Genomic DNA, 27,107 nt, shown 5'->3' with positions numbered 1-27,107 from the left:
CTCCAAAGCTTGAACCAAGCCTCTCTCGGATACGTCCATGTATCATCCATCCATTGTTCTGTTCAGCTCGAAGATTAACAGTAATTTTGGCTCCATTGATACTAAGATAATCATCGAAGCGGAAGAATCATTAATTTGATTCCAGATTGTACAGCCTTCGTAATAAAAACTGGCCTCCACCTTTTATTTATTTATATCAAAAATCAAACCACTTGGCATAACATCCCCTTGTTGACCTGAGGCGCTCCAACGCCATCTGTTGGTGATCGGCTGAACTACGTCCAGCCGACATGAACTAGTGATGGGCAAAACCGGTTTTTATAAAAACCGAAAACCGGTTTCTAGAAAAACCGACATTTCGGTTTTCTCGAAAAACCTATTCCTTTTTTTAGCGAAACCGGTTTCGGTTTTCTCCAAAGGTGAAAACTTTTGGAAAACACAAACTATTTCTGTGGAAACGGGATCGGTTTCCGGACAACAACGAAACACTATTCTGGTCAGAAATAGATCAAATTTTTTGGGGGAAAACAGGAACCGGTTTTGAAGAAAACCGAAACCGGTTTCCGAGAAAACCAAAACCGTTTTCGGTGAAAAACGCACCTGTTTTTGGAGAAAACCGAAACCGGTTTCTTGAAAATTTTCAAAAACTGATTTCGGTTTTTCTAAAAACCGAAAAACCGGTTTTTGTACCCATCACTAATGTGAACACGTGCTCAATGCGCTGTGTTGACCTGTCTATAACCGCATATTAGGAGCTTTCTAGACCCAGTACCCCTCACGTTTTTTTTTTAATTCACGTGACTCCCCCGGTTGCCTCAAAATTGGAAAGCACCGTCTGAGAATCGAACACGGGTATACAGACGGAAGTCGAACGTTGTAACCACTAGACTACTGTATTGCTTTTTAAAAATTTATTTATAGAAATAAATAAATAATTTTGCCAAACAGAGGTGAGTACCCATGATGCTTGAACAAAACTTTACTATGGTCTTCATGGTATATACTGGTAACGTATTTTTTCGTATTAATAGTATATCAATACGAATGTCTTTCATGGGTAAATTTATTATTCATAACTAATAGATATCAGGTTCGAATCCTGATGGCACCCACCCTACAGACAATATATAAATAAGTAAAAAATAGGGTTAATATACTTAAAAATAGGTTCATATAGAAATTGATAAATAAATAAACTCAATATAGAAAGTTAAGAATAGACTCAATATAGGAATAAATAAAAACAGGCTTAATATAGAAATAAGTAAAAAAAAATAGGGTTAATTTACAAATAGTTAAAAATAGGTTCGATATAGAAATAAATAAAAATAGGCTCAATGTAGAAATAAGTTTAAAAAGGGCTCAATATAGAAATAGTTAAAAATAGGTTAATACAAAAATAAATAAAAACAGGTTCAGTATAGAAATATGTAAAAATAGGCTCAATATAGAAATAGTTAAAAATAGGCTTAACATAAAAATAAATAAAAACATGCTCAATGTAGAAATAAGTAAAAAAGTAGGCTCAATATACAAATAGTTAAAAATAGGCTTAATATAAAAATAAATAAAAACAGGCTCAATGTAGAAATAGTTAAAAATAGGCTTAATATAAAAATAAATAAAAACAGGCTCAATATGGAAACAAGTAAAAAAATAAGCTCAGTTAAAAATAGACGATCTAAAAAATAAATAAATACAGGCTCAATGTAGAAATAAGTAAAAAAAATAGGCTCAATATAGAAATAGTTAAAAATAGGCTTAATATAAAAATAAATAAAAACAGGCTTAATATGGAAACAAGTAAAAAATAAGCTCAGTTAAAAATAGACGATCTAAAAAATAAATAAATACAGGCTCAATGTAGAAATAAGTAAAAAAAATAGGCTCAATATAGAAATAGTTAAAAATAGGCTTAATATAAAAATAAATAAAAACAGGCTTAATATGGAAACAAGTAAAAAATAAGCTCAATTAAAAATAGACGATCTAAAAAATAAATAAATACAGGCTCAATGTAGAAATAAGTAAAAAAAATAGGCTCAATATAGAAATAGTTAAAAATAGGCTTAATATAAAAATAAATAAATACAGGCTTAATATGGAAACAAGTAAAAAATAAGCTCAGTTAAAAATAGACGATCTAAAAAATAAATAAATACAGGCTCAATGTAGAAATAAGTAAAAAAAATAGGCTCAATATAGAAATAGTTAAAAATAGGCTTAATATAAAAATAAATAAAAACAGGCTTAATATGGAAACAAGTAAAAAAAATAAGCTCAGTTAAAAATAGACGATCTAAAAAATAAATAAATACAGGCTCAATGTAGAAATAAGTAAAAAAATAGGCTCAATATAGAAATAGGTAAAAATAGGCTTAATATAAAAATAAATAAAAACAGGCTTAATATGGAAACAAGTAAAAAATAAGCTCAGTTAAAAATAGACGATCTAAAAAATAAATAAATACAGGCTCAATGTAGAAATAAGTAAAAAAAAATAGGCTCAATATAGAAATAGTTAAAAAATAGGCTTAATACAAAAATAAATAAAAACAGGTTCAATATAGAAATAATTAAAAAAATAGGCTCAATATAGAAATAGTTAAAAATAGGCTCAATGTAAAAATAAATAAAAACAGGCTCAATATAGAAATACATAAAATTGTCAACAACTCAAATATTAGACCAAATTGTCCAGAGATTTTGTCTGACAGGTCACCAAGAGTCCATGGTTTACACTTTACGCAACATTCTTCTAGAGAATCCAATTTTGTTACCTCTTTTTATCTGACGCCTGAGACACGTATGTTGCCTTTTTCATCCTATTCTTAACACAGATTGAGAGGGTCGGTGATAGGCTGTAAGATTACCTTCACATTCAACAGTAGTAATTTGGTGTAACCCGATTCTCAGAATTATGGAGGTAAATAAACACATTGCTCGGTATAAGTTGCGAAAACCTTAATTCAAACACGAAGCACCTATCTCTGCGGAAATACTTATGACTATCCATTGTTCCCTTTATGTTTGGGAACGACAGTTTCTATCTGTAATAATATGAGTGAATGCTTTTTCGTTTTTGACGCAAGAATTGTACTAGATACCTTTGTTTTGCTATTCATACTACAAGTAATCCATTTGGGCATTTTGTTAAATCATACAAAGAAGCAGTGGGTGTCGTCGCATCTCTTCTGGTACATTACACAATAACGCCCGGAAAATACAACATCACTCTGCGGCAAACTTTTGCATGTATATATATTCATTTAATGACGCAAGTTGTAGCATTCCATTAGGTTATCTGGGAACTGGAGAGTGACGCAGTATCAAGGGACACTTTCCAATGAAACGACTTCCATCTTCGAAGTTCAAGAGCGTTGGAAATGATTTTTTTTTTTTATTTTAAAGTTTCCGGTTCGTTATGACTTGGTACTCTTTTCTTTTCGCTCCTTGTGTATAAGCAACAATACAAGGTGACCATCCAACGTAAATGAATTCACATTTCCCTTCTCCATCTTAATACCCTTGACATTTGTCATGATGGTGTTTGACATTACATTCACCGCGTTTCGACACACACACATAATACCCATTAGATTAGGTAAGATGAATGTTATCTGTGTCCAAATTCTGTTTATACTTATATATAGTTTCAAAACAAATCCGACAACGTTTGGGAGATGATTCCCGATACCCAGATAAGACAAAAAATATAGACCAACCTGGGTACATAAATGCTTCCTTTCGGAGTTATAGGCTGCCAAAAACATGAAAAAATGAAATTTAAAGGTCCATAGCTCCAAAGCTATGGGACCTACCGTAGGCGGATCAAGACTTTATTTAGGAATTAGTATGTGCCCTACCCAAAAATCCATGTTTCAGAATCCTGCGGTACTTCCACAACAATTTTTATAGTAGTCGGTGAGTACTTCAAATTATATGCCCGTAGCTAAACTCTCTCTCTAAAAAAATGTTGCGTGAGTACCTTAGGATTCTGAAGCATGGATTGTTAGGTAGGGCACATATTAGTTCCTAAGTGAAGTCTTGACCCGACTACGATAGGTCCCATTGTTTTGGATCTTTAAATTTTCAATTTTTCATGTTTTCAGCAGTCAATAATACCGAAAGGAAGCATTTGTGCACCCAAGTTGGTCTATAGTTTATGTCTTATCTTGGTGTTATGAATCCCCTTTCAAACGTTGTCGGTGTTGTTTTAAAACATCCTGTATATATAACTTGCTATTTCCAACTCGGGCACGGTGGCTCAGTGTAGTGATGTATCTAGGAGGGATTGAGCCGGTTCAAGCCCTCCCCCTCTTTAGTACCGTGATATCGAAAATTAATTCTAGTTATAATATTTCTGTTTGTGATCCCTACTTTTTTTTTTCATAATTTACCACAAAAAGCAAGTATTGCACACTAATACTAAAGAACTTCCACAAGCTAGCATTCGTTCCATTTAACAGTTCAGCAAGTTAATTATATTCTGTAAGTAATTTGTTTGGAAAATATCTATGAAGGATTATTTGTTCTTTAGGGTTATTTTTTTTTCTGACGATTTTCTCAAAACCTACCCGTGCTATGTTGTTCATAGTTTGATTATGCGCGCCGACTACTGCGTTATGCCCCCCCCCCCAAGATTTTTAGTTTGATAGAAACAAAATAGAATAAACATTTCTCACTTGCCATTATCAACAAATAATAAGCAATTAAAACATTGAGATGGAAGTTAAAATTTCTAACCTCTAAACTATAACTTTTTTTAAAAAATGTGTTTATACAAAGGCAACCAAGCAACACACTTAAGTTAGTTAACTTTTAGTTTATGTTGACAACAAAATTCTTGCAAGTTCTCTCTGTAATACTATTAAAAATATTTGCTTTTATGAAGATTCTTCATTTTAATTTATATGAATGTAGTATTTTCTTTTATTAACGTATTGCAAGAGGCAATGATTGTGCATGGTTTAAGTTTTTTAACGTTGTATATACATAATGTTACGACTACATATGTTCGGGAATATTCATTACAGTAACTTATCCTTAACCTTGGACCGGGGTTTGAACCGTTTCTCTAGCATTTAAGTCAGCCGTCTTACCGACTGAGCTAGAGTAGCCTCAGCTTATCCTTATACGTATTATCCGTATATTTTACTTTATCACAGCAGAGCCCTTTATGACAAAGTTCATAAAAGATTTTAACTAAAAGGAAATCAATCCAAAAAACATCGAGACTCCCCAGAAAAAAAAAATATAACACGCCCCGTCATTGATATGCACCCACATAAATTCAGGGAACTCGGCGCCGTTGAGTTCGATAAACATTTCAGTAATTATCTTTCAATTAGTATAACTAATTTTTCTTAAAATCAACAAAGGTAGGCTATTATTAGGTTTTAGTGTTTCATTACAGAATACTTCCGCGGCGCCAGGGGATCACGAAGAGTGTGATATAAAGACATTGAAACTATATTTATTATTAGTAGGGCCGGATAAAGAGGGGGCTGAAGATCCGGGCCTCTACTCTGATGAAAATCTCAACTGTCTTAAAAGAATCATACAAGATACAAGCATCATAAGATAAAATATGAAACTAATATTTTCGTTTGCTTCATCCACCGTCTTAGTAAATTAGCATAAATTAGTTTTAAAAAAGAAAATCGAATATAGTGCATAAGAATCGTGATTCATATTTTCTTGTTGAATAGAAGTATCTTGCAGTCTCATGTAATTATAGAGTATCCAGCCTCAATCTGGCAGAAAAATTCAGTCACTGCTTAGATGCACAATAGGTTATGTTTCTTCTATGTCAATGAGTCTCATATGTTTATAAATTCTGTATGCGTGGAGTCGGGTAGAATTATGTAGGTACAATATCATCTAATGCATCACATGGTTGATGTCGTAGAATTACATATAAACTAATTATTTGCTGAGGAAAACTATATATTTTCATTAAAATTCAACACATTAAAGTTATCCTGTATCACATAGTGTCTGATGAAGTCAAAGAGTTAGTTGGCGAAACTGTAACACGTGTTGAATTTTGACGAAAATATATAGTTTTGCTCAGCAAATAATAATTAGTTTATATTTAATTATAACAAAGCAAAGCTTCTATTTATGGAAAATATCACGTAGAATTAACTGTAATCCCTTATCTCTCCTACTGTACTTTCACGGAAATGTATTAGGCTAATTCAGCAGGGGCCACATACTTTGTCTATCCCCCAGATGGGTTAATCCGGACCCAGGGAAAGTTCCCGTCGTTTGAGGAAGGCCCATTCTAAGACAAAACTTTCTTACTCCATATATGATACGAACATGAAATCATCATACGAACATGAAATGAAGCATCAAACAGGTTCACTACATTATATAAACAAAACAGCACACAAAAGGTAAATAAAACAAACATGAAATGAAATCTTTGAGTTTTACGTCCCACGATTATGCCGGTTAGGCTAAAGGAGACGGTGATGATGAGCAATGAATGAAATGGTGGAATGAAGAAAGTGGGAGGAAACGGGAGAACCCTGAGAAAATCCACGCACACGGTGTTTGTCCACCACAAAGTTCACTTGGCGGGGGCTGGGATCGAACCAGGGACCCCAAGCACCAGAGGTAAACGCTCTACCACTGAGCCACCGCGCCCCCTCGGCCCTGATTAGAATATATTGTGTAATAAGTGAATGACTTCCGTATCTTTAAACGTTGATAACTGTTCTTCATTATGTACATGCAATTCCTTTATCAATTTATAGTTTTTATACTATAAACCATGAAACACTAAAACAGTGTTTGAGATCTAAAATTCGCATATGAACTACTGTTGCCCACGAGGCTTGGACAATTTATCGTGTTGTCTCGAAAAGAAGACGAGAATTGTTGTTTCCCGTCTCGAATTTAAAAATGTACTTACGAGACAAAAAATTTATCGTGTCAAGGGCAACCTTATTCCTGATACAGTTAGTAAACTCGAGTTGAGTTGATTTTGAGTTTAACGTCCCGTTCAGTAGCGAGGCTGCATGAAATGTGGGCCTACTGATTAACGTGGAGTCCGAACCACATGAGCTTCCGCCTGGAATCGAACCCGGCTCTCTCATGCCAAAGGCGAGTACACTAACCGCTTATTCACGAATGAGCTCAAGTTACTAAACCCGAGAATAATCTACGTATTTAATTAGGTATGTGTAGATTGTATATCTTTTCTTTACTTGAAAATTCTAAACCGTTGTTTGATTCTTTAATAGACCATAATCGTGGGACGTAAAACGTAAAGATTTCATTTCTGGATACATCTTCAACCCTGCTTTACATGAATGAAAAAATACCGTGATACTTCAGAACAGACTGTTTTGTTTCGCATTTTCAACGGAGGTTTTCTAACCTGTGTTCGTAGCTTGACCTTCCTAGCCTTGTGGCAATGGGCGTAGTCTGAAGTGTGGAAGAATCATCCATTCTCGCTGTCAGATTCCTCAGCAATTCATGATGCTCCATCCACAGTTCTTCGTGTGTTTGCATGAAGACTCAGTTTAGATGATCCTCTTGAAAGACACCAAAATAGATCAACACTTCAATTCGTTTGTGTATCTTATAGCCAATATCTTTTGACATTGGTGCACAAGGAAAAAGCCACTTATTGGTTTCAATGAGTTCTTGACGAACCAGCCACTTAAAACTCGAGTTAAAGATAGTGACATGCCAAATTATTCCTTTATAACAGCACATAATCACCAAGATTTATATAGAACTGCATCTTTCTCGTTATGAGCCTTCTTCACTAGTAAAGCATAACTCATGAATATGTGCTGATGCGGCGCAAAACTGTCTTCTAAATTAGGAAGGAGGGGAAGGGGGTAGGAGGGTAAGATAGTTCCCATAATCTTATTTTTTTTTTAAAAAAAAGCCATGTTCAAAATATTAAAAAAAACAATGCTGTGAAGAATCAGGGGAGCAGAGTTGTCTTCAACATTGTGCGAAGGGGCAGATTTGAGGCTTATTCTGGGAGGACATCAATTTTATGTCACTTTCCTTTGTAGCAATCGAACACAAATCATCACATTTCTCTTCAAAAAAACACATTTCAAATCGGATTTTTTTTGGGGGGGGGCAGTCCTCCTCAGTTCCAAGATTGGATGCGGTATGTCCCCCTTATCTCCCCCTGGATTTGTGCCAGTGTGTGCTGCGATCGACGAGAATGACAATATCTTAGCGTTTCTCAAACTATTTTCAAGCGGGAACCACATTTATTATACTCAGATCAAGATAAGAAACGTATTGACATTTGAAGGAGCATGTGTTTCGCTTTTGCCATTTTGTGAATATTCCGCTGAGGTGTCGTCCACTAAGATCCCTCCACTTCGGTTGACAAACACTTCGGGAAACGTGTTACAAGGTGACAACATTGTAGCGTTGTATCTCTCTCCTTTCTACAGAAATACTTCACTTGTAACTACTACCACGATGTTTATGACTAGCTAATTCCTTGACTCGGCTTCCCCAAATTTTCACGTGGTTTTCAACTGAAAATTCGTTTCTAATTTTGAAAATGAAATGAAATCTTTACGAAATAAGTTTTACGTCCCACGCTTATGCCGGGTAGGCTAAAGGAGACGGTGATGATGAGTAATGAATGAAATGGTGGAATGAAGAAAGTGCGAGGAAACGGGAGAACCCCGAGAAAACCCATACACACGGTGTTTGTCCACCACAAAGTTCACTTGGCGGGGGCTGGGATCGAACACGGGACCCCAAGCACCAGAGGTGTTTCTAATTTTGATCCGAGTATAGTCACGAACCGCCCTACTGTTGTCTCTTTCGAAAGCAAATTTATATACGTAGGTAAATTTGTTTTCAAAGAGGAACAACAGTAGCGTGGTAAAAGAACCACAAGGGGAGAGATCGTGTAATCCACTGACCAACAAATCTTATTATATTTCCCATAGCAAACATCAAATGGGTGGGACCAAATGCGCTACACAAAGTATATTTGCGTCGACGTACACAACACTAACTACGAATATAAATAAACTATAGAAATGTTCCCAAGGTTTGCGAGTGACAAAGGGGACTTACTACTTACTGCCTGTGACAAACTGTACCCCTACCTGCGGCTGGGCGCCAATAGATTTCATGGGGTTCCAGGGAAATTACTTTGCCGCTGACAAATATCAAACTTGTTGCTCGATATTTGTTATAAAATTGATATCAATAGTCATAGGTTAAAAATCCCTTTGTTCCCTCAGTTTATTCCATTAGGCCTATTTTATTTTATTTTAAACTTAGTTTGTGTGGAACAATATCGCGAGCAAAATTGTGCGTGTGTGTGACCGGACACGACAGACAGATCACTAGAGATTTCAAACTTGACAAAATCACAACTGTAGGAAAGAATACTAACTAATATATATATATATATATATATATATATATATATATATATATATATATATATATATATATATATATATATATATATATAAAATATGTTTGTGAGCCCCAACAGGCCTTTGTCTGCTGACATTCATAGGGGTTGTCTTCCTTTGTGGTGGCCACCTTAAACTAAGGTTGCCAAGTCTGGAAAATGAAAAGAAACGGCACTTCTCAAAATTCCGTATGATATAGGTCTAAGTGTGAAGTATCCCTGTTCAGACCCATCCATGGGGAGGAAATGTACTATCGTGAACAAAAGTGCAGTAACACCTGTCTTGCATATTCTTAGTACATCCACTAATAAGTTTAATAGATAGATTGTGCTATAAATGACAAACTGAAGTCGGTATTGATCATTTTATTGTATTTACCAGTAACTGACACTTCTTTAAAACTATCGAAACAGATGAACAAAAGTATATTAATCTTTATGTGACAATTTTGGATTTGGAAAATGAAATTCATTTTTTAAACTTATGCTTCAACTATAGGAAATTGCTTTAAGAAGTTCTTTTTCATCTCAATAAATGTAAAGAAAATTCCTCAGAAGTAAATTTCAAATTTTCCCTATAGTACAGTTTCTGTTATCTCTTCAAAATTATCCAAACACACGAACAAAATATATTAATCGTTGATAGATGGTGAAAGGTGACAGTTTTGGATTTACAGAGTGGCGTGGAAGTTACTTTTTAAATCTATATTTAGAACTAGTTGAAATTGCTTCGAACTAGATGCAAATTTAAAAAAAAAACTGGTCATAAAGAAGCTGGTAAGAATTTTGTACCGGTGAAAAACCGGCTAGTTGACAACCCTACCTTAAGCCCATCTAAAACTTTCAGTTATTTGTTAAAATAATTATATGTTTAAAAATAAGTAATGAATGTACGTAAGGTGAACATAGCGGAAAGGAATAAGTACACTGTAAAAAATGAGGTGTTGAAACAACACAAAATGTCTACCACTTTAGCGTGTTACTTGTGTGTCAATACACCAAGTACATCGCCTTCAGAGCATATCAGAAATAACTCGCTACTACCTGGGAGAATTTGATCGGTATTTATCGTTTAATATGAGATAAGCTTTGCGAAATATATTTGGCATTTATGCCGAGTAACGAATAATGTTCTATGTTTTCTGTAATCGGTCACAATATTATTGTTGCAAACCTGTGAATCGTCTGACAACAGTTACATAGGCAACAATTCTGCCATCGTTTGTTCATACGTGCTAAGACACAAGAATAACAGATAAAGAAAATAGATGGTAGCACAGATATCTGCGTAACTGTTGTCAGAGGATTCACAAGTTTACAATAATATTATTGTGACCGATTACAGAAAACATAGAATGTTTTTAGTTACTTGCCATAAATGCGAAATATATTTCGCAAAGCTTTGCTCATACTAAACAATAAAAACAATGCAAATACTCACAGCCAGTATCGAGGTATTTTTGATATGCTCTGAAGGCGATGTGCTTGGTGTATTGACACACAAGTAACACGCTAAAGTGGTAGTCATTTTGTGTTGTTTCAACACCTCATTTTTTACAGTGTACTTATTCCTTTCACGTTTTATGTCCTTATTCCTTTTATGTCACTTCACGTTCCATTCTCACTCTTTCCTTCAAAGTTGAAACAAACTTGAAGTTCGTACTTAACTGTAGAGATATTAAGTCGGTTGCTTTCTTCTGTCTAAGCATCATTCATTAATGAAAATACCCGTTCGTAGAAAGCATTACTAATTTGAATGGAAAGAATATACGAATTGACTTTCTTCAAATTCTCAAAACCTTTTTTTTGTTTGGTGTCTTAGCACGTTCGAAAAGTTTTAAATGCCTTTCTACAATAGTTGTATAGTTCTTGGAACACCTTGAATTCTTCGTAAAGTCCATCCATGTCAATGGATTTAATATTACACGCCTCAACAGAACTAACAAAATCTTCAAAAGAACAGTCGGGGTTTCCAAATGAAAGCAACAAGAGTTCCTTATGTAAATGTACTGTCAAGTCCATTTATAAAAATCCAAAAAATCAGATTCGCACTTTGTTTTAGCACAAGGTACTATTAGTTTGATTTTAGAATTAACCACACATCCAAAGAATTTGTCTGTTTATAATGACACATATAATGAGACAACTGAAAGCAGGACAAATGGGTGTCAGGCTCGACAACTAAGCCGGACACGGGACAAGTCCTCCAAAATCCGGACTGTCCGGCCAAAAGCAGGATATTTGGCCACCCTATGTGGAGTCCAGGGACGTACCCACATGGTGTTCACCGAGTCGGGATCCCTAGAACTTTGTAACCCGACATACATTTGTACACTTTCTTAATAAAACTATACCGGCACTTATTTATTAAAGAAATAATTGAAATAGCATAAGGATTTGACCTTTCACTTCATCTGCACTCTTCTTATAAAAATATATAGTCCGCGTCACATGAATTGACGTATGGCGTCAGCCAATAAGCTCGCAGGGCGCTGATTCCAAACCTTCCTTTAGTGAGGAATTTAATCTTTCGTATTTGATTTTGTTCATACGCGTATTTATGGTCAATTACGAATGATTAGATACTTCACTGAAGGTTTGGCAACAGCGCACTGCAAGCTTATGGATTGACGCCATACGTCAATTTAAGTGACGCGGACTATAGTTCTATATTTTTTTTTCTGAGAATATAGGTGGCAGTCCTTAACAATTACTTCTCTTTAGATGTAGAATAGAATCGGTTTAATATCACATAGACGTAGTGTTTTGTTGTATTGGACCTTCCCCCAGGGGGCGGATCCAGGACCGACTTCTGGGGAGGGCGGTGGGTTGTCATACTGCTACTTTTAAGGGCTCCAAACTTTAGGATGGGTTTTATTTATATATATAAAATAAGAAAGTTTCCTCTTCTGGGTGGAGCGATCGCCCCGATCGCCCTCCCTGGATCCGCCCCTGCCTCCCCCCTCACAAAAAAAAAAGATTTGGACACTTCGCAACAAAATTTTCTGGTTGCGTACCTGGTGAGATCAAGTAAGTATGAGTTTCGAACCCATGAGCGCCTGCTTCATCTTTGTCCTGCCACTGTAAAACTGAATCTTGGGCGGAATCAACACTTCATATTTTACGGTATCGCGGGATAGTGAAAAAGAGTCCATATAACGAAGACGGCATTTGAGTAGGAGGTAGAATCATTAGGTGTATACGGTTTGCAGATGATATGGCGCTTATTGCAGAATCTGAAGGGAAAATCAATAAGATGTTAGAAAACTTGCGGAAAGGCTTTGAAGAATTTGGGATGAAATAAATGTTAGAAAGACAAAAGCCATTATGATTGGAACGAACGGATCGGTGTCAAATACAGAAGTAAGAAGGGAGAAAATAGAACAGGTGACTAGTTATCTTATCGATACCTGGACTGTATTATTAGTAATGATATGAAATGTGAACGTGAAATAAAACCAAGGATAGGAGTGGCGGAAGAAGTCTTTAAGAGGAAGAAAATACTATTTTGTGGGACATTGAATAAAGAGTTGAGAAAAAGACTCATAAAATGCTTCGTGTGGAGTGTTGTACTGTATGGGGGCAAAACATGAACATTACGCAAATATGATTAAAAACGACTGGAAGTTTTCGAAATGTGGGTGCGATGAAGAATGGAGTGAATTAGCTGGGTCGAGCGGAAAACGAATGGGAAAAAGTCGTAGAAAGAAACGATTTTAGATATTATTAAGAAGAGGAAGAGAAACTGCTTGAGAAGGAACTGTATCATGAGAGACGTTTTAGAGGACTACGCAGGGGGTGAGTCCTGGGGGTCCGGACCCCCAAAATCCGGACTTTTTTTGTAAATTTAGTCTAATTTTAGGGGCAATTTTACAATCTATATATATAAAAGAGAACGCACAAAATCCTTTGTCCGCTCATCACGCTAATACGGCTGAACCGATTTCTTTCATTTTTGGGGGGTTGTTAGGATTTGGACCCTAGATGGTTTTTATCATATCACTTTAATTTTCAATTAGCAGTGTCTTGAGATAATTGACCAATCAGGTGTTCATACGTAGAAAAAATCCTTTGTCCGCTCATCACGCTAATACGGTTGAACCGATTTCTTTCATTTTTGGGGGGTTGTTAGGATTTGGACCCTAGATGGTTTTTATCATATCACTTTAATTTTCAATTACCAGTGTCTTGAGATAATTGACCATTCAGGTGTCCATACGTACAAATCCTTTGTTATTAGTTCATCATATAAAAATAAACGTACTTATATGCAACCCGCATGACCCTGTGACTCGGCGGGTTAACATAAATGACAGGCGCTATAAATCACTTGAAAGCGAAAAAGTAAAAATTATCTAAGTAACAAAGTTTATTGCGTTCCGGGATGACCGCAGCGAAGCGGGGCGGGTTGGGGTGACCGCAGCGAAGCGGGGCGGGTTAACATAAATGACAGGCGATATAATGTTAACATTAGTGCAATCTTCTATGGTTTTTATCATATCACTTGAAAGCGAAAAAGTAAAAATTATCTAAGTAACAAAGTTTATTGCGTTCCGGGGTGACCGCAGCGAAGCGGGGTGAACGCTGCTAGTTTTTAATATAATTTAAGCTGAAATTGTGTTTGAACCCCCGCGAAAAGCTTTGGATCCCTCCCGAGATAAATTCCCGCGTACGTCCCTGATGGTAGCAGGAACGAGAGAGAGGGGCGAAGGAGACTACAATTATTGGACGATATCAACACAGAGAAAACGTGAAGACCAAGAGGTTAACGGAAGACAATGGAGCAGGGAAGCTTCTTAGTTGCAGCAAGTAACCTGCCCATAATGGCAGAGTACCTATTATTATTATTATTATTATTATTATTATTATTATTATTATTATTATTATTATTCGATGCGTGTAATGTCATTTCCTGTTTGCGGAAACAGATGGAAATTAGTCTTTAGAAGTGACGTGTGTGTCTTGTGTGTGCTCTTTTTCTTCTTCAGTCACAATAGGATGAAAAAACGTCTGAAATGAATGCCAATGTAATAGATCAGCGAAAAATGTGCGAACAGTGTCAACAATAGTCGCTTAAACAAAACAATGCCGACCGACTGTTCACGTTCGACCTTGAACTAAAGGAGAAGGTCTGTCAGTCACTCGCATTCCGTTGCAGGAATTTATTTCACATTTACGATCACTGCAGACGACACAAAAAACAAAACATCATCTCAGAAGAAGGGAGAGAAATAATATAATAGCGGTGGGAAGGAATTATGAGAGACATAAAATGCTAGGAATTCATCTCAGCTGGGTGTCATGTGTTGACTTTAATTCTCGTTGCGTCCATTCTATTGTATTGCACGACCAATAACTTCTGCTCTTCGAACGTGTTGACAACTTTCATCGTATTTTGAAGGCTGTACCCATGGAGAGACTACTAACCTTCATCTTATTTTTCAAGCATCATCTATATCTCTCCAATAATGTCTAAGATAAGCATTGTAGTGAACATGCGGGTAGGCTGAGGAAACCAAGCCTTCAAAGTTAACTAGCCCCACCGTCTGGATATCTTGGCTTGCATACAGGGGCGTCATTTTGGAAGGGCAGGGAGCAGTTGTCCTCCTGTGTTTGAGAAGCGCATGCTTTTTTTTTTTAAAAAAAATTAAATACTAATTTGAAAAAAAACCCGGGAAATTCTTATGTTCCTGGCGAAACCTGAAGTGATGCTACTGTTTGGACATATGATAAATTACAAGAACTGAACGCCTCCTCCAAAATTATACAAATATCTAGCCCACTGCTAGCAGATAAAAAAAATGACTACAGATGCAACTACAATTCTCGACACAGTCATCCCCTCTAACTGGTACGCTTTTGCACAAGGTCCTGGCTTCGATCCCTGATGGTAGAACTTGTGCTAGGTGTCCATCTGAAGCGAGAATGCTATCTAACCGAGCCAGGGCAACAGTACAGCAGGAGAGCCTGTGCAAGAGCGCGAAGCTGTGTCAGTAGGGAGCAGGCGCGTCAGCGACAAAGAGTAAGGAAGCAGTAGCTCTTTGAGTGAAAGTCTAAAATTAACCTCAAAAAGTGGAAATCCTAAAAAGGGTTAACAGAGCGATTATATCGGCCAAGGATTATATGAATCAAATTCGATAATTGAGCGATTATGTCAGCCAAATTCGTTAACAGAGCCATTATATCAATCAAATTCGTTAATAGAGCCATTATATCAGCCAAATTTGTTAATAGAGCCATTATAATAATCAAATTCGTTAATAGAGCCATTATATCAGCCAAATTTGTTAATAGAGCCATTGTATTGACCAAATTCGTTAATAGAGACATTATATCGGTCAAATTCGTTAATAGAGCGACTATGTCGGCCAAATTCATAATAGAGCCATTATATTGGTCAAGTTCGTTAATAGAGACATTATATTCGCCAAATTTCGTTAATAGAGCTATTATATAGGCTGAATTCGTTAATAGAGTTAATCCGTTAACATCGTGACGAGCAACGATGACTTACGTCTGTACGTTAGTCCACACGAAAACTTTTGAACGAAATCTAATTATTATTCTTTTTTGCAATAGATATCTAGAGTGACTGAGCTCCTTCGAGGCTAAGCAGTTAGCATACGTGCCTTTAGCGTGGGATATCCGAGTTTGATTCCCGGCAGGAGTTCATGTGGTTTGGATTCCACGTTAATCAGTAGAACCACGTCTCATATAGCCTCGCTGCAGAAAGGGACGCTAAACTAAAATCAACGCAACTCATCTAGAGTGATAATCACGACCAAATTCGTTAATGCACTGAATCCGTTAATTTCACTGATAATGGCGGCTTTAACCATAGATATCCATATCTCATTTTTCACTATTGAAACAAAGGTAGTGAAAGTTCCAATTTCGGCGTTAGATGGCAGCAGACATCTTCCAGCAGTTGACATGTACCGGACGAAATGGAAACTTCTAGAGCGTAATCCATTTTAGTTTCTAGCAGAGTTTATTCTAGGCTTACTTGGTTTAGCGACAAGGGCGCTTTAAAGTAATTTGTGTCCCTAGGTAAAATACAAAGTTAACGCCTCTGTAAAAAAAAAAAAATAATAAAAATAAAAATAAAAGTAGAATAAATTTTGTTCTTAGCCGGGATTTTTTTTAATGAGGAAAGTAAGGAAAGCACTACAACTTTCATGTTTATATTCTTTAAAATAAAACATTATTAATAGGGTATAGTTGGCCCGACATGCCAGCATATTGTCTCGGAGAAGGCTGCAGAGCCTTAACTTCGCCACGTAAAAGAAGTCATAAATAAATAAATAAATTGTCAACGGTGAACAAAAGTAAAACATTAAGATGAATTGAAACCTTAAAAATTTTCCAATTATCATTTCTTTTTCACGAGTGAGCGCCTATGGTCGCCTTGTAGTAATAAAATGGCATTCTTCGACGGTACACTGAGCTGCATGTCCCCCTGAGAAGTAATATATAATTTAATAGAGTTTTTTCTTACAAATAATAATCAAATTGACGCATTTTAAGGCTTTAAACTGACACATATCTCTAGGGGCGGCGATTCGAAGGGGGGGCAAGAGGGGGCAGTTGCCCCCATCCCACTTTCTTGAACGGAATTCTTAATATATATAGTTTCATTTGGAAATGTAAAGTTTTTGTATGTATTACTGATTCAAATAATATTTGCCGTTGCGTGAGTACGTATTGGTTGTCTTCCCGTGGGGTTAAGAAAGCTACAGAAACTGCGTTTTAATTGCAATTAGTATATGCTTGTAGTATTTACTGTCTTTCATTTTCTAAGAGTAATAACCTGCATTTAATAGCATGTGTGGAATTAAAAAATATAAGTTGTTCATTAATCCCCAGTTTCAATGTAACTTCTACAAAACAAGCCTGTAAATTATTCATTGTAGCTTTGGAAAATTCAAGATTGCTAACCAAAGCAGTGTACATATTTTAAAATTATATATCTTAAACACAAATATATAATTAAAAAAAATATATATATATACTGCTTTGGTCAGTTGGAGTTTTATTAGCAAAACAAGCCTCACTGTATTCATTACTATGATTAATATTATCATTTCTATTTATTTGTTTTGCAAATTTGTTATTATATAATCTGATCCTCAATTTTCCAGACAGAATTTTAAGATATTCATGAGCAAGCAAGCAATCAAATCTCTTCTTATACTTTCGTTGTTTTAGAGTACAAAGGACTAGTACCTACTTGCGTTGCTCTTGTCAATTTACTTAATTAAATATGAAATACAATATTTTAACTGGAAAAATAGTAGGTACCCTATTAGTTATACAACCTTTTGTCAAAGTGTTAGAAGCAACCAGGAAAACTAACATTGATATACAAATATTCAGATCATATCTTGTCCCTTCACTTTTAATGTCCAATCGCCATTCAGGGAACACGGTGGATCAGTGATGATAGAGCGCTTGCTTCTCCACACACCAGATCCCCGGCCAAGTAAGTTTGTGGTGGACGTACGACCCATCTCAAACGATTCTTCTGAATTCGTTAGTGCCCTAGATTATATATAATGTGTGTGTGTGTGTTACATGAAATATATTTTCTGTTTCTGACTATAATTGTGTTCCATCTACAAAATAACATCCGGAACGTTTCTCTTTTTGTAAACCTATTTAAGGTTTTGGTACTGCATCTCTGACATGTAACATTTGGGGGGACATCAAAGAAAGTGATTTAAATGATACTACCTAGCACAACCTGTTTATTATCTTCGATTCCACTTTTTACCTTTCTGCTTACCTTCATGGACCCCCTGAGATATATCAAGAACTCTGTTATAATCGTTTCACAGCCTGAATATTATATTTCAAATAAATATAATTATTTATGTTATTTTGTTATTAGTAAATAAATTAAATTAGAACAAAATGTTGAATTTTTTGTACTTTAAAATATTGGGGGGACGCGTCCTCCTCGTTCCCCCGCCAGAGACGCCCGTGGGTTTTGGCTTCGAAGCCAGTGTTCACTGAAAATCTGTATAAACACTGCTGTCTCAACAGGGTGACGCCACCAAGTTAATCTTTAACGACAAGATGAGATGCAGTGGGTTGAACGCAATTTAATATATAGATCCAGACACAGAGTTAGTTTTTTTTTTTCTTTCTTTCTTTCTTTCGTAGCGTGTAGACAACATTCGATCTCTTCTACGACGTTGTTAACAAAACATGTGTTACATAGCTTTTGATCCTAAATTTAACATCACGCGAAAGATATTTCAAAAGTCTGTGGCTGGTTTCACCCTGATTCTGTTCTCCTATCCTTATCAGTGGTAGGAGTTCGCTCAGACTCTTTGAGGAGCCGAGAGCCTGTCATGATATCTATTATATAATGGATGAATATATGTTGTTGGTGTTTGTAACTTGGTACAAAAAGAGAAATAATAAATTAGATTAGAGATACCACATTTCTATTTTTTCGCCTTATAATTGGAGATGATCATCTTTGTGAGACAGTAGGGAGAATAAGTAGCACATTGGCAACACTGGAACAAACTAAGGAACCGCGGGAACAAATAAATGAATAATTTAATGATGGTGTCATTGACTGTAATAATAGTAATCCCATTATTATTATTATTATTATTATTATTATTATTATTATTATTATTATTATTATTATTATTATTATTATTATTATTATTATTATTATTATTATTTACTCCATTTTACTCGATATTATAGGGTTGCTTTCAAGGTTGAGTTTTATTTATTTGTTAAATAGTTTGAAATGTATTTATATTTTTTGGCAGGAATATCCAGATGAAAAATAGGTATAATTTATTTCAAAACATGACGTTCTCAACACCAGAAGATATTCATAAAACTCACCTGCTGGTATTTCCTTAACATTGAATGAAGTACAAATATTCGAAGAGCGAACCTTAGTTGAAGACTTACTAACATCTTACAGCTTTCCTACAGGAATATAGCTTCGTTCAGAAGCTGGTATAAAACGAGAACTTCATGTTCTGAAATAGATTATACGATGTTTTCTAATGTCGCTACAATTAAGAGTGGAATAGCGTAAGGATCCTTCGAGGGGCCTCTATATTCATGAAAGCATTCAGGAACATTTTAGTTCAGTCTATGGCTCCTTAAGAGCGGACTATGACGTATCGAGCATGTCTCTAAATGATAGTTCCAGTACTCTTCTTGATATATTTTCACTGCCTCTCATATCCGAAAAAGAAATAAAAGAAGCAGTAAGGAAGTTGAAATCGAAAACAGCAAGTGGCCCAGATATGATCCCAACGTACATTGTGAAAGGCTGTTCAGATATATTCTTACAACCTCTGAATATTATATTTAATTTATCTATAAAAACATGTTCCTTTCCTGAAAAATGGAAGGAGTCAGTTGTGTGTCCAATACTCAAAACGAACTCAGCTAGTAACATTGAACAGTTTCGACCAATTTCTATCTTATCTGCGTTTGCCAAGGTGTATCAATATATACTACATAAGCGAATAATGGATTATGTTAAACTTGCATTATCTGTCAGTCAACATGGATTTCTGAAGGGCAGATCTACTGTATCAAATCTAGCACTAATAGCAGACTACATTTTGAAGGAACTTGACAAGCAAGGACAAGTAGATGTCATATATACTGATTTTTCTAAAGCATTTGACGTCATTGACCATGACATTCTCTTAAACAAACTGGCATCCTTTAACTTCTCGAAATCAACTCTGCAATATTTTGCTTCCTACCTTCAAAATCGTAAACAAATTGTACAGTATCGTAATCATAAATCTCAAATCTTTCATGCAACATCTGGAGTCCCTCAAGGCTCGAATCTGGGACCTCTACTTTTCATTTTGGCGGTAAATGATCTTCCTGAGTGCTTTCAATTTTCTAAAAATCTACTCTTTGCTGATGACCTTAAAATATTCAACAGAATTGAAACAATTCAGGACTGTTTAGAACTTCAGGGTGACTTACAAAATCTTGAAATTTGGTGTAAAAACAATAAATTTAAGTTAAATGTTCGTAAATGCAGTTATTTAACATTCACTAGAAAAGAAAAATATATTCAATATAATTATTCAATATTAGGGGAAAACTTAAAGCTTGATTTTATAAGGGATTTGGGAGTTATTTTTGACTCAAAATTAACCTTTATTTAACATATTGAAACTATTTGCAAAGAAGCCTACAAAAATCTTGGATATATTTATCGAGTCAGTAAAGATTTTCAAAATGATCAAACTTTAATTGTGCTGTATTATGCATACGTCAGGTCAAAATTAGAATATTGTAGTAATATATGGAACCCTAATATACAGAAATACTCATTTTTGATTGAGCGTACTCAAAATAAGTTTTTAAGGCTTCTTACCCTTAAGAAAACAAAATTCTATCCAAAATTTGAAAGCTACATTAACCTTGTTGAAAATTTTAATTTTGAAACATTAGAACTCAGGAGAAGAAATATTGATTTATTGTTTTTACACAAACTCTTTCATGGCAAAATAGACTGTCCTGATCTTAACGAAAAAATATGTATCCAAGTACCATCCATTAAATTGCGCACTGCTTCGAAAAATACTTTTTTTTTTTTTTTTTTTTTTTTGTATGACAGCGAAAACAAACGTTTTAAGCAGATCTCCTATATGGAGAGTTAGTGCAACCTACAACAGGTTAGTTAAAGAAAATTTCAACCTGGATGTACTGGCAATGGATGTAACTAGTTTTAAGTTATTTTGTGAGGCAAATGTAATTATTACCAATAGCTTTATTAACCTATATAATCTGTATAACGATATACTATGTAACACTGTAATTAGGCCTGTGCCTGTTGTGTTATATGTCAATAAATTTAATCTAAATCTATATCAATAAATCTAATGATTTGCCTGAATTGATAATTAATGCCGGTATTCTCATGCTAATGATTTAAAATTGTATAAAGTTGTTCGAAATTATAATGACGTAAGATTATCTTTAAATTCCCTTAGATGCAGTAGTCAAGTGGGCTAATAAAAGTAAGTTGGCTGTCAGTGGCGGATCCAGCCCGGGATCTACGCCCCCAGTTTTTTGAATAGGGGGCACAAATAACTTATTATTTCTATATTTTTGAAAGTTTATATTAAATTCATGATATTCCTATAATACTCTGGATTCTGGTTGACCCCTCCCCAGTTTTTACCTTCTAGATACGCCACTGATGCTGTTAATATAAATGAAACAGAAGCAATATCATACACGAGAAGAGTTAAGTCTATGGTTACTAGGTTTGAAGTAAACTTAGAAAAAAGTTTAAAGTGTAAGAGACCTTACGAATAATATTTAATAATAATAATAATAATACTAATACTAATAATAATAATAATAATAATAATAATAATAATAATAATAATAATAAAACTTTTGTCTGATAAATATTCAAAAATACTTCGAAACTTTTTAAGCTTTTTAAAAACCCACACAAGAATTTTAAGAACACTGACAGATATAATTCATTGTACAATATTTTAGTTATGACTAAATTAGAGTATACATCTGTAATTTGGAACTCTATAGCCAAACTGTACTCAAGAAAATAGAACAAATTCAAAGGAAATTTAATAAATACTTATGGTTTTTAAAATTGATATTATTTTACTGCTCTTACATATGAACAATGGGGTAATAGTTTTAAACCTTGATATACTGAATATAGATACATGTCAAATAACCAAACACTAATAATAAAAAAGGTCAAGCATACGTATACTGTATCTAGTTCAGAACATTTAATAAGGTTACAAAATTCAGAACAAGACAAAGAATGACATAATTTGATTTACTTTTTGTTGTTATATACGTAATTTTCTTATTTGCATTTTTTAAGTTCTTTTAGTTGTATTTGGTTGTAAATCTGCATTTGGCTTATCGCTGTTCCTAGCATCACAAATAAACGATTATAATGATTACACTGTCTCTAATCCAGAGAAGCCGAATTAATCAAAGTCCTGTATCACTGAGAAAACTTAAAATATTATATACGAGGAAAGTCAAAAAGTAAAGGGTCTTCAGCAATTTCTCGCGCTAGGCTTTGGTAGTACTGCCAGTATCCAGCGCTGCATTAGTGTCGTCTGCAACATTTCTGTGCAACATGTCACTTTTATTCCCGCGTTAGTTGTTGGAGTGTAGCTCGATTGTCGATGTGCACCAAGAAACAAATGAGGACAGTGATTCGCTTTTTGTTTGAGGAAGGTGTTAGTCCTGCTGAAATTATTCGCAGAATGCAAGCGCAGTATGGTGACAGCTGTTTATCGCGAAGCATAAGGCACAAAGGTTGGGCATCTCTCGTAAACATTTGGCCCGTTATCATCGCGAAGGAGATGAATTTTTACAGCAAATCGTTACTGTACATGAAACTTGGGTACATCATCACGAACCGGAAAAAAAAGGCTGCGAACATGGTTTGGAAACACCCATCATCACCAGAAGTTAAGTAATTTAAACGTCAATCATCAGCTAGTTATTGATGCGGTGCAAAATTTGTTACAAGTGCAACCGAAAACCTTTTTTTCTCGACGGAATCGAAAAATTTGTGAAACGTTAGGAAAAGTGTGTTGAAGTGCAGGGAAATTATGTAGAAAAATAATGTATGATTCAGTTTTCTATCATTAGAATAAATATACTTTTCTCAAGTCCCTATACTTTTTGAGTTCTCCTCATATATCTTTATTTACGTGATACTTGAAATACAATTTAACCCTTTCACTGTGGAAGGCGACGGAAAAAAATTTCCCTAACCTGCGAATGTCGATTATAGTCGACGTGTTAAAATTTGTCTGTATCTTGGTTTTGTCGATTGTAGTCGCCAAAGGTTTTCTGTGTGATTTCTATTGTTTATCGAAAACAATAGAACACAAACAAAAATGAACGGTACAACTTTGCCGACTACTCTCGACAAAGCCAAGATACGGACAAACAAATTTTAACACGTTGACTATAGTCGACATTCGCATGTTAAGGAAATTTGGTTCTGTCGACAAAAGTCGACTTCCTCTGTGAAAGGGTTAAGAGGGAGACGGAGTGCGCCACAGCGGCCGGAATATTGGTGTTCAATTTAACATGGGATCTCAACCATTTTTTAGGCAAATCATGGTTTCATTTCGTTCTTTCGCAAAAATGTCTCAATAGCTCTCAATATGATGCATCTCATTTTAAAGGTGCAATTTGAACGCTGTGCGTGATATTTTCTTCTTATAAATACAGATAATTATAATCCAAATTCCCATAAGAAAATGATCAAAATTAGAGGGAAAAGTCTTCTGTTTTTTTACAGTAAGGAAAAGAGCTAAAAACTTCGGACTTTTTTGAGCATGGAGTACTATCTTTGTACTTGTGCGCTACTGTACTATTTTTTCGCTGTTTCCAAAGACATTCATTACACAATCGATGAGAAATTATATCCTTCATTATTGAATCTACAGAAATCAGAAATCAGATTTTTTCGTGTTCACGTACTTGGCCGTCTAACTGCTAGATGGCACTATAGTCATTCCTCATCCCACTTTCCTTCTCAGCGGGAGCCAGTCCTTTTGAAAACCTACTTTGAACTTCTTAACAGGGGCGGGAGGAAGGAAGTCGTTGTGAAGAACGGGAATTTCAAACACGAGGAATGGCAAAATTTATGACCTCTTTAGTTGATGGTTTCTGTTTCAGCAGTACAGTGTATTTGTAGATGGTTTCTATGAGAAGAAGTAATTTGTGTTTGTAGCGATAAAGTCAACCTTTCGACAAAGTCTTCGTTTATCTATTCCAAGAAAGAAATGAAAACTTCCTGCAGGACTGAGAATATACATACAAGAGAAAAGATAAAATACAATATTATAATCTTATTATAATAATCGAGTAGATTAATCCCCAAAATATTCTTTGTTTACCTGTCAAAAAATCAAGAATAATATAAAGCTCTTTCATCAGCTTCCATCGTACAACATACTAAACACAAACATTATATGATCAAGGGAGGAGCTAAACCATAGTTTGTCTCTTTATCCAGAGTAAACAGGATTGAAGCCCATTTTATCCTGTGTATACCTGAACGTCAAGGGGGGGGGGCTATAGCCTCTATAGCCACCCTTGGATCCGCGCCTGTATGTGTATACTGTTTACAGTGCCGGATTTACGTATAAGCTAAACAAGCTATAGCTTAGGGTCCTGCTCTCTTGGGGCCCAAAAATCTAAAGAAAAACTGGATATACATTTCTAAAATATAAGAAAATTAAAAAAATAAAATAAAATGTATATATACGTAGCAACAATGCTTCCTGCTGTGTAGCCTACGTTCATGTAATTAATGGGGCTCCTTCTGCTAGTCTGCTTCCTAAATTATCTCTAGTTTGTTCATTTCTGTATGTAGGGTGCCTATGTTCATCTGGACACATAAAGGACTCCATTACCTTAAACAGCTTGGGGCCCCACTAAACCTAAACCCGACTCTGACTATCTAGTTATGCATGTTTGCTCCCTCTCTTTTCGAAGCAGTGTTTCTTTGATATTGCTTCCAATTCCGGCAGGTTTTACCAAGGGGGGAAGAGTCCTTACTCATTCCAGACATTCAAACTAGGGACTGGACTACTTGCTTCCAACATTCTGTCCCCCATGTATCCCGGCCTGAATCAATTGCCTAAAGCCCATAAAACATTCAAATTCAAATGTAGATGTTGTTCATCAGTGTCGACACCGAAATATTTCTCAATCAACGGTAGGGGTGTTTGATATCCTCAATCTGTCTCCCTCTTATTAGCGGAGGAATACTCTATATTCGGTAGTAATTTTTATTAAAAAAAAAAAAAGTGCTGTTTAATGTATCGCATAGGAAACCAAATTTTAATATACCCTAGTAGTATAGAAACGCACCATACGGTACCTTACCAAAATAAACATCCTATGCCAAGGATGCAAACATTAACAATAATAATAGAAAAACATACTAATAAACATTTTAAAGACATTCTTTCATTAATCAAGTCGCACTTAAAAGTAAAAAAACAATTTTGGTTATGCATGACTTAAAAAAAAAATGGGATGCGCTCTAATATAGGCTTACATACAGTTACTTTATAAATTCTTAGAATGATGCGCCCCATTATTTTTATTTAGGATTGCATAAATAAAATTATTTTTAACTTTTTAGTGCGAATTGATTAACAAAAGAATGTCTTTAAAAGGTGTTTTATCATTTTTTTATTCGTTGGACATATTTTCCAAATCCTAAAGTGATATGCAACCAGGGAAATAAGGGCTGGTTAAAGGCTAGTATTTATTTTAGGATAAAATAGTTGAAAATAAAAACATATTAAAATTTGCTTTTAAAATAAATAGATATATTGCAAAGTATGAAAGTAAAAATGAAATATTGTATTGTCGCCGGACTTACGTCACTCTGTAACAGTTCTTAGTTCTATGACGTCAGGAAATAAGTTCAATGTATACGAACACTTATTCAATGTTTGAAACAAACACCTGTTACGTCCTTGTACACTCATCTCCAAAATGATTGTCGCATATCTATAACTGTCTTCATGTAAGAATATAATGTAATACTGATTTTGCTGGGTACTTTTAATACTGATACTATGTGTATAATCGGGAAATGTATATATGGTAAATTTCATAGGAAAATATTTATAAATACGAAAATTAGAATGAGTAAATCATAATGTTGCTAAATGGACACGAAAGTTTTATTTTCGTTTTATTGTTCTTATTTACTCCTCTTTTGACATGAAATTTGCAATTTGCATACATGTCTCTGCCGATTGTACACATACTAACATTATAAGAAATACCGGGTGAATTCGTTATCAAATTATATTCCTACAACAACATATTTATAGACATGCGACAATAATTTTGGACATGAGTGTACCTTCCTGAAGAAGGTGACACATCTTTTAATTCTATTGTTAATGAAGTGGTCTATTTCCCCAAATAAAAACCAATTCCAAGCAGGGCATATGCTCCCTCCTGTCCTTCTAAGCCGGTACCCAAGGCTAAATGTAACATTGCGCCCCTTTCCTGTTGTAATAGGAAAAATTCAGGGTGGTCAGCTACTGGTATCGATCCCAGGACCATTCGAATGTGAAGGAGAGACAGAGGGTAAATCTGGTGATCATATTTTTTTAAAAAAAATAAAGAAATGGATTCCACTGAAAAAGAGTCACATTGCCAATACATTTCAGATCTTTGTCTGGGTTTTCTGCCTTTCAATTCCAAGTTTTTTTTTAAACCACGAAGGCCCAAAATAAATTAGAATATCGACTCTCCCGTTTTTTTTTTTTTTTTTTTAATATTTGCATGGTTCTTCATTTTATATCAGACTCTTCCTGCACTATTCCCGCGTTATTTACCATAGGTAGAATCCTTTGAGAAAGAGACAGGCGACAAGTGCTTTAGTTCTCTATGGTATGTTTGTTACCGTTGTAGATATTTGAGTGGCTGACGGCTGATATCATGTTGGTCCCTCTTAGAATATCTCTGTATTTATTTTTTCTTCAGTTCTGTTTCTCTTTTAGCCAAAAGAAAGGAATTTCACTCCTCTGTCCCATTTACATCCGTAACCATCCCCCTCCTGCGCTGTCCAACTTTGACCACATGCAGAGGAAAACGAAGGAAAAGGAGGGGTGCC

General features: G+C 35.1%; 1 protein-coding gene across 7 annotated transcripts in view; it reads left to right on the top strand.

The window, feature by feature from the left end:
- Positions 1-27,107, top strand: part of LOC145671795 (kazrin-like) — a 312,194-nt gene that overhangs the window by 41,543 nt on the left and 243,544 nt on the right. The window lies entirely within an intron of this gene.

This window comes from Thermobia domestica, chromosome 15 (assembly GCF_964235325.1).
Source record: "Thermobia domestica chromosome 15, izTheDome1.hap1.1, whole genome shotgun sequence".
NCBI lineage: Eukaryota > Metazoa > Arthropoda > Insecta > Zygentoma > Lepismatidae > Thermobia > Thermobia domestica.
Note: the sequence above shows the minus strand (reverse complement) of the source record. Positions and strands in the feature narration are given on the sequence as shown.